This window comes from Trachymyrmex septentrionalis, unplaced genomic scaffold (genome assembly GCF_001594115.1).
Source record: "Trachymyrmex septentrionalis isolate Tsep2-gDNA-1 unplaced genomic scaffold, Tsep1.0 scaffold119, whole genome shotgun sequence".
Taxonomy (NCBI): Eukaryota; Metazoa; Arthropoda; class Insecta; order Hymenoptera; family Formicidae; genus Trachymyrmex; species Trachymyrmex septentrionalis.
In genome coordinates, this window is record NW_017304320.1 from 213,512 (window position 1) to 222,629 (window position 9,118).

At 32.6% G+C, this 9,118-nt stretch overlaps 1 protein-coding gene across 3 annotated transcripts in view; it reads right to left on the reverse strand.

Annotated features, from left to right (window-relative positions):
• Positions 1-9,118, reverse strand: part of LOC108754582 (ral guanine nucleotide dissociation stimulator) — a 48,142-nt gene that overhangs the window by 25,041 nt on the left and 13,983 nt on the right. Inside the window, exon 1 of one of the 3 annotated variants that reach the window (XM_018497019.1) lies at positions 2,442-2,568. The exons of the other annotated variants lie outside the window; for them this stretch is intronic. The gene's annotated coding sequence lies outside the window, so the exon portion shown is untranslated. Of the gene's footprint in view, positions 1-2,441; positions 2,569-9,118 lie in introns of those variants that run through there. 3 annotated transcript variants of the gene reach the window in all.

Sequence of the window (9,118 nt, forward strand, 5' to 3'; positions counted from 1 at the left end):
GTAAATAATCCTTTGTTTCACGAATTCGTTAAACTGATGTATAACGCTGGTAACAATGTAAGTAAAAGAATTCCAGATGAAAGATAAAAATTGCTTAATATTGTTATCCAAGTATGTATATATTTATAAAAACTTTGATTATTAAAATTGTCAAATAAAATTATTACAACCTAGAATAGGGGAAATACTCTGAGATGCAACTTGAAATAGCCGTGAAATCAAAAGCGGAAATGATATTCGAATGATTACGTTGAACGTCGACCGAGTGAGACAGCCATCGGTGTTAAGAGAATAAAGAATCAAGAGAGTAAGGGAATAATTTTGCACGAATATTCATATAATTCAGCGAATAAAGATTTTAAAAATTTATAGCGGAACATACGTGCGAAGAGGTCACTAAAATTTGATATAAAGCAAAAACCAAATAGACCGCTCTCGTAAAATTATTTTTATATTGAAGAAGCGACCTTATCACACACATCAAGGATCACAATGGCACGGTAAAAGTTTCTAAAGACTATTTTATTATTCGCGATGTTGCAAAACGAAGATTATCTTTGTGATTTCGGAAAGTAATTCTTAACCCAAGGTTCTCATTTTTTAATCTTTCTGTGTTAAATACACGTCGATTTACACTCATTGTTAATTACAGATAATAATTCATTTTTATTATTAATTTCATCGACAGAAAATTCATTATTAGTCAACATTACGTATTTCAATAATATACGAGAAGTATAATTTTGTTGAAATATTACTTATGTTGAAACGTATTTAAAAATTAAGGTAGGTACACAGATCTAAAAGTAATTATGTGGGAAATTCAAGTATGATGATCAATGCTGCAAAAAGTTTTAACATTCTAGCAACTAGTTTGAGCATTCTAGGTAATTATTTTGACAGTTTACAATTATTTTGAAATCTGTAGCTGCAGTGAGTGCAAAAATATTCGTACAGAGAATATTTTTATAAAAAAGCTTTATCTGTAGAGAATAAATATTAATTGGAAATTTTATATAGTAGGTAGATTTTGTCCTAATATAAACAAACGAGATTCGTGTTCATGATCTTAGAAATTAAATAATAAGACTTTTCATTTTCGCTCTTGTCTTTAAGATAACATTTGATTTAATTATTACATTTCTTTTTAGGTAAAATAATTTTGAGTATACAATTAATTTTTTCCCTGTTACTATAAAGTGCTAATTAATGTACACGAATACTCTTTGCATTTGCTGTAGCTAAATTTTTAGATACTTCAACAAACTCATTCTTTCCGTGTGTGTTTTATTTTTGCCACTGATGAAACAGATTTTGGACTCTTATAGAGCGTAGCAATTTAAGTAAAAAATCGTGACTAAAAGTTTTACAATGTGAAGCCATTAAAGTATAATACGATGTGAAGCAGGGACAACAATGTTTCGCTGGCAATTAGAGTATCGATCGCTCCGCGAGAACGGAGTAATTTCCGTTTTCAGGGAAACACGTTGCGTATTATCACAAAGAAAACTGGAGTTAAATGTGGATCACAATCATTCTCGCTTACCTCCCTGAATATTATGAATCATTATGCACCTGGATCGATTACGGACACGGACAAAGCGTACGTGCTCCACCGCGTGATTGGAATGAATTGCAAATGAAAAGTAAGATCTTTTCCAGGAAATCAAAGCATCTATATCACAGTCTGATGTATTATTTAATTATTAATTATATTTATATGCACGGTAGTTTTCAATAATTGTGTGTGTGCTGCCTTCCTCTAAACGATTCTTCCTTGAAATCGCGATAGGCTTGAATAATTTCGCTTAACGTGGCAGACTTAGAGAAATTAATAAATCAAATCACTAAGAAAAAGGCCAAATACAGTCTGGATTAAACATTAATGTCTAATAATATTTATATGTCGATACATTTACCAGCTGCATAAACGTCGCTATACGCGCCGTTTATTGTTAGGATTTGAAACTTGAAATGCAATTATAAACTCGAGCTGAAGTAATAACAACGCCAAATTGCATTCGACAAGCAATCCAATAACGCTAACGAACATCTTTAAAGCACAGTAAAAAATTTCTATTATGAGAAACGTCACCTCAGCCAGGATTCGAGAAATTAAATTCAATCCTCGAAAAGGTCAAAGTGGAGGCAAGTTTAAAAAACTGCGTAAGTTAATCGTCGGCCAGAAAATTTCGGCGGACAGGCGAAATTAGCGATGCAGAGAGATCGGTCGATCGACGTAGAATCTCTCGCGCGGGATCGTCCTTTATCCTCGCAGAAGAGCCCGTCCTTCGCAACTGCAAAACGCAAACACGCCCGATGATATCAGCGTCTCTTAATCACCGCTGCGCTCTTAATCATCGACGATCGGCTGCGTACGGCGAAGTGACTCGCACGAAGAATCGCCGCGGCGGAGCGGCAGCTGCTCCGGATTTTGTTACCTGCGACGGTGGCAGGGCCAGGTGCACTGTCACCGCGCGCGCGGATCACCTGACGGTGCCGATAACGTGACCGACGCGCGCGACCGGTGGCTCTCCGGAGGTAAGCGGAATGACCGCACTGCACGCCGTCCCGACGCCGACTGACGCGTCGTCCCGGCGAACTCGAGGATGCACTGACCATGCCGTCACGCTACGGCGTCGACCGCGGCAGGAACGTACCGTGTGGGCACCGAGGTAGACGGAAAGGTAGCGAGAGAGGCTCAAACGATCGATTTCGAAGCCGGTCTATGTTAATCCTCCCCCCCCCCCTCTTCCTCCGTCGCCCGAAAAAAAAGGCTGGTAGCTGCTGCCAAATGTGGAGTGAAATAATTTCGATCAAATGTCTCGATTTATATATAATATAAACAAAAATAATTTTACTTTTAGAAATGTTTAGGAAGTACTACCGGACTTAATAGCACGATGAATCGTTTGGTGATAATTATTAAATATTTCGAAAAATTAGATCAGATTGAAATTCCACTCGATATTTGGTAGGACATAATAACTTAACCAACTGTTCGATGATAATTATTGAATATTTAGAAGAGTAAATTATTGTTCATACAATATTATATATATAGTTATTATCAAATTCTTTTTTCATTTTGGAGTATAAACAGCTTCAAAATTGGAGTCGCAATCATAAAATAGGAGAAGTTAATTTATAAAAATTAATAGATTTATTTATTTATTTAATTTTTCTGTTTTTTTTTTAACATAAAATGAGACAATTTGATATAAAATATAAAATATTAAATTAAATGTTAAAAAATAGAATGCAAAAAAAAAGAAGTTATCTAATTTATATAACAAACTGTGTGGTTTCAATTGTTTATTTAATAACGTGGCATTCTAATGAAGATTTTCACTGCAAGATAATTCGCACCACCGCGTTTCTTTACAACGAACTCTAAAGAATCTGAGGGAAATTCAAATTTCCGTTGTAAATTAATTTATATTTAGTAAATTAATTTATTTATCTAACATTTCTGTTTTCATTAAATATAAAAAGTAAACCAATTAGTTAATTTAACATAAAACGTTCGAAAAAGAAAGAAAGAAAGCTAGATCTATCTAATTTATTTAGCAAACTATACCGTTTTGATTTATTTACTACTATTTACTTATTCATTTATTTACTACTTTAGCTTAATAAAGGTTTTCACTCGCGAAATAATTTATACAATTGTGTCCCTTTATGAATAAATTCTGGAGAATCGGAGGAAAATCAAAGTTTCCGTTACAGATGAATGAATTTAACATTGAAATTATTATTAATAACACTTGTGGAAGATTCTATATGGATGAAGGATATAAAATATCAGAACTAAAGTTTTTTTCAAATAGCATTTACAAGATGTACCGCACATGACATGCGCACACATGCGTGACCTCCGCAGGCCTTCAACTATCCGAGGCACCTTCAACGCTTTCTACACATAATCCTAGAAATATCTTCCGCAGTTATGCGTAATCGTACAGTTTGATTTGAAGGTAATCGCGAATTTTCGTTCGATTTGTCAATATTATTTTGAGTAAAGCGAATGTGAATGTAGCTGATAAAAAAATTGTATAAATATGACTGTAAAATAAAATACTTTTACTACCATCTTTGTTGAGAAATGAAATGGTTTAACTAATGATCATAAATTGTTGTGCTGTCGTTATTAAAGACAAATTAAAATTAATGATTTGAGATTCTATTATCTTCACGTTTTATCGTTGAATAATATCCCTCTTTTTTGTCTTTAATGTTTCTTTCATCATGACTATTTTTCATCAATTATTGAAAGCAAGTAGGGGCTGCGTTACTTTCCTATACGAGAATGGCAGACTCCTTCATCCCCATAAAACAGTCTGAGTCATCAAAGCCTTCCCACGTGTACTACTCCGAGAGACAGCAGTGTTGTAAGGGTGGCGAAACAACCCTCAGACGGGTGATGTGAAGTTAAACTGTAGGGAACGGTCGTCAGATGCGTCTACCAGCTGCTTTCTCCAGCATCTTTCAATAAAAAGTTACGGGCGTATCCAGAAAAGGTAAATTGCCAGCTCAAATCGCGATGCAAATTTCTGCTGCGGTAAATAAAAATTCAATATTATCCCAACAATTTTATTCGATAATTAAAATTTTATTTCTACTCTAACGTATTTTTTAAAAATTCCAAACAAGTCTAAAGCAATTTAAATAAAATCGTTAAAATAATTTGAAAATAATCTAAAAATAAATTATTTAATTATTTTTAATAATATATAAAATATAAAATACACAGATTGTTTCTACAAAAATTTATATGTTAAAAACTTTTCAATTTTTACTCATTTCTGTTTTTAAATTTATATTATAACTTTATATTACAATAATAATTTAATTTTAATCCACAAGAAAGAAATAGAATTATCCTCTCTTTCCCTTTATTATATTTTCTGCAAAATATTTAAATTATGTGTTTTTAATTGGACCCAGTTCTAGATTCAGCCCTGTTGAAGCTAAGCGCCGCGATCGCATTTTTCATCGACTCGCTCTTAAGGAAATAATTCGCTCGCGGTCTTCAATCACCGCGACAAAATATCTTGATCGTACAAATGCATGAGTATCTTCTTAGGCATGACCGTATATTTCCAACGAAGCTCCCCGTATTGAACTTGAACTGGCAGTAACGATCGCCAGTTAATACCTTATTACGTCGTTTGTTATCTGATGACACGATGCATTCGTGACGCGCTCCTGGCGAAAGGAACGTCATGTGAGTGACGCAGTTCGCCCACCGTTAATTACGTCACGACGACGTCATCGTTATCGTGGGACGAGGCCAGAGAATCGATATGCGTTCAAAAAACTCGGTTAATTTTGTAGTTAATGCCGGAACTGTTGATTCGAAGCGGTTATCGCAAAACGAGCATGAGTCACCTTACATTACATCACAAAACGTACACATGGAAAAAAATTAGCTCTAATATCGTATTCGTATTTTTATAACAATGTTTAAAAATGTTTTCGTACCAATTGGAGAGTTCTATTAATTTTATAATTAATTTAAAAAAGTACGTACGTAATTTCTCGTAATTTAACATTTTTAATAATTTTAAAATGACCTAATATTAAGTAATTTTAATATCGATGGATAATATTAAAATTATTTTCATAAAGTTAATTTTAATAATTATATTAATAATTTTTTTAAATAACAAATTTCAACTTTAATTTAATAAAATTCCAACATTGTTTGCTTTTAAAACCACAACTTTGCTTGTTTTTGAGTTTAAGAAAGTTATGCTTGAGGAAAGAAGAACGTTAGAATTAATCTCGCAGAACTGTAAAGTAATGGAAGGATGACTTTTTGCCAGATGTCATTTGAGCAGCTGGTCGATCGAGTCATTTACTTTCGTCGTATCTACTTACGAGTACAGGTTCGAGAGGAGCCACGAGTCCGGCAAAAATTTCGCCTTCGGCGAAACGACGTTCGTTAACCTCCGTATTGGCGAGGCATTTATTTTTCTCTTCCTTCTAGAAAGCGTCTTTCGAGCGGGAACTATCATCAAGCCGAAGAAATTCTAAACTCATAGTCGAGCAGCTCGAGAATGGACAATTTACATATCCTTACAAATAGCCGCCGAAACCACTTCGCCGACCAGAATATTTTTTTCAACGTATTTCACACTCGCAAAATGTAAAAAAATGCAAACCGCCAATGTTTTGGCGTACAAAAGTAGACAATTAATGTGAGAGAGAGAGAGAGAGAGAGAGAAAATAATTAAAAGAATTATTTTATAGTAATTAATTAATTATTTATATTAAAATTATAAATGAAAATCGATAACGATTGTTTAAATAATGTCATTTTGATAGCATATTTATTTTAATTCCTTTTGTAGCTATTTAAAGTTAATTAAATTTTTTAGGAACTTTAAGAAAAAAATTGTTACTATAATTTTAGTATCATTGGAATCATTTAAAATTATAAATATTACCGATTAAATTTAGAATATTAAATTTAGAATATACAATAATATTGCATATTTAATGTTAGGAGGAACAGAGTTAACAAAAGCATGATATACACTTAAGATTTTGGTCTAAAAATGATAAGAAGATGATAAAATAATCATTTTTTAATGAAAAAAAAATCACCAACATTTTTCAAAACGATAAATTAATTTTTCTATACCACTAAAAATATTCTGTATTTTTTAAATTTTTTGTATTTTTATTTTTAATTCTACAAAGATCAACTTTTTCATCATCAATCTTTCCAACGCGAATTAGACTGTAATTTAAAAAATTATTGTTCAATTTTTATTTTAAAAAATTTTAAATATTTTTAGTAGTAAATATAAAAAAATTAGTCCATTGTTCTAAAAAAATGTTTTGAAATGAAAAGTGATTGTACTGGAAAATATAAAAATGTTTTATTTTATCATTTTTCTTTATTCTTGAATCGGAAATTTTTGGACGAAAATGTCAATGTAGGCAAGAATTACTTTATCGTGATTATTATACGAAAAAAACAATTTTGTTGAAAAATCTAAAATCTTTTTGGATGCAGATCTGAAAATAATTTTGGTGTACCTAAAATAATTTTGTTGACAAACTAATTGCTAGAATATCAGATTTTTTTTGCAGCATTGCTCATCACTTTTCAGCTTCCAATATAATTATTATGTAATTTTGATGGTCTAACAAAATGATTTTCGGATCTGTATCTGAATATCATGTAAAATTTTAAATCTTTGAACAAAAGTTCGTTTTTTCTATGTTATTAAATTCCGGATTCAGCCTTATTGTTTGCACATATATGTATATTTTTATTTGTGTCTATCAATGAGTGTGTGTCGTACAAATAGAGGTGAATTTTCTCTACTTTCACGCGATAACGAACGCTTCGAGCACGTGCTTCGCCAGTGGTAATCAACTTACGCATTCTCAAGTCTCGTTATCGAACAGTGCTAACTCGATTCTACTGCTCCAATTTTAATCGATAAGCGAACTCAACTTGAATGTCGAAGTTAGCTTAATTTAATGTAGCAAGCATTAACGAATATTAAAGATCGACAGTGAACTCGACGATCAATTGAAACTATACGTATGTGCGCCATATGAATAACAAACGGCGCGTTCAAACATATCGACCGTATCCAGTGTTTCCAGTGTTTAAAGATTAATTCAAAATTACCTAGATAGAGATAAAGTAAATTACACTTAAGCATATCTTAGATAAAATACAGATGATTTCATTTAAAATATTCATTTAGATAAAAGATGAAATAACTTCGAAAATATGATTTTTGAAAAAAATTATTTTTTTTTAAATATTATTGACGTAGATAAAGAGATGTAATTTTATTATAAAACTTTTTGTATTAGATATTTTTTCATATCTCGAGTAGTTTTTGAAATATTACGAAAAGAATCGCTTTACCAATGAGGTGATTTCACCTCTTAAAACGTTTTTTTATATCAACTGTGATATTTTCTAAATTCATTTATATTTATATAACCTATATTCTTTATTAACTTAATAAAATAGAAAAAGTTCTATTAATATTCATTTATTCATTTGATGGCGCAACATCTCAAAGTGATAGGATCTAACTTCTTATGAGATTTTCGTAATAATGGATCCTTTCATAGGTTGTTAGCCTAATATCCAATCGCAGCCTGAGGGATCCATATACATATATATCCACTGATATATGGAACCTACAGTTTAACCAGATCCGAACAGGGCGGTGATCAAAGGTCCCTTTAATCATCAGCTGGGGAACCATTTTCATAAAAAGTTTAATTAAAATCAGAATTGTACTTCTCGAGGTTCCCTTGTAAGGTATATAGTTTCTTTTATTTAAGATAAAGCAGTTAATATAAATTCTAATAATCCAGATTACTCTATAATACAAATTCCATAATAATAATAATATACCTAATAATTAAATTTAATAATAATACATCTATTAACTAAATTCTGTTAATCTAGATTCAATTCTAATTGAAAGTAACACTTCTTTTATCTAAGATAAAGATAACATAAATTTAATAATCTACGTATGACGACGCGATTTCTTTATTTAGATAATTATCTGGATAATTTTATATACAGATAACGCAAACGCTGACCGAATATCACATGACGGAATCTATACCAGCTGTTACGCGGCGTTAAGATTACGCAAGTTAATAAATCCATCGCGCGAATTAAATCGTTGCACTCACGGTGTCGTGCGATTAATTGTGTTTGTGTCGCTCGCGTCGCGGCGTCCAATTTCTCGTCCCATTCAATTCAAGCCGGCAGAGGATAATCGCTTGATTAGCGAAAGCATAGAAACTCGCGGGAGAACGCGATTTTTTTCTCAGCGTTTTACTTTCGTCCGCGCCGCGCACAATGCGAGACGAGCACGTATAACGTACACATACACACACACACAAAACGCAAGTACGATAATTGCGACCCGCGGGCGCAATTAAGATCCAGTCGCGCGGCCCAATCGGAGAACGCACAATGATCGCGAATTTAAATAAGAAACCTACGTAGCCGCGCCGTATTAGAAACGCGCGGGATCATCGGCGCGACGATCATTTTCAACGGGAGGCCTTGCTGCATTTCGTGGGAGATCGTGACTCAGGATCACGCATGTCCCAC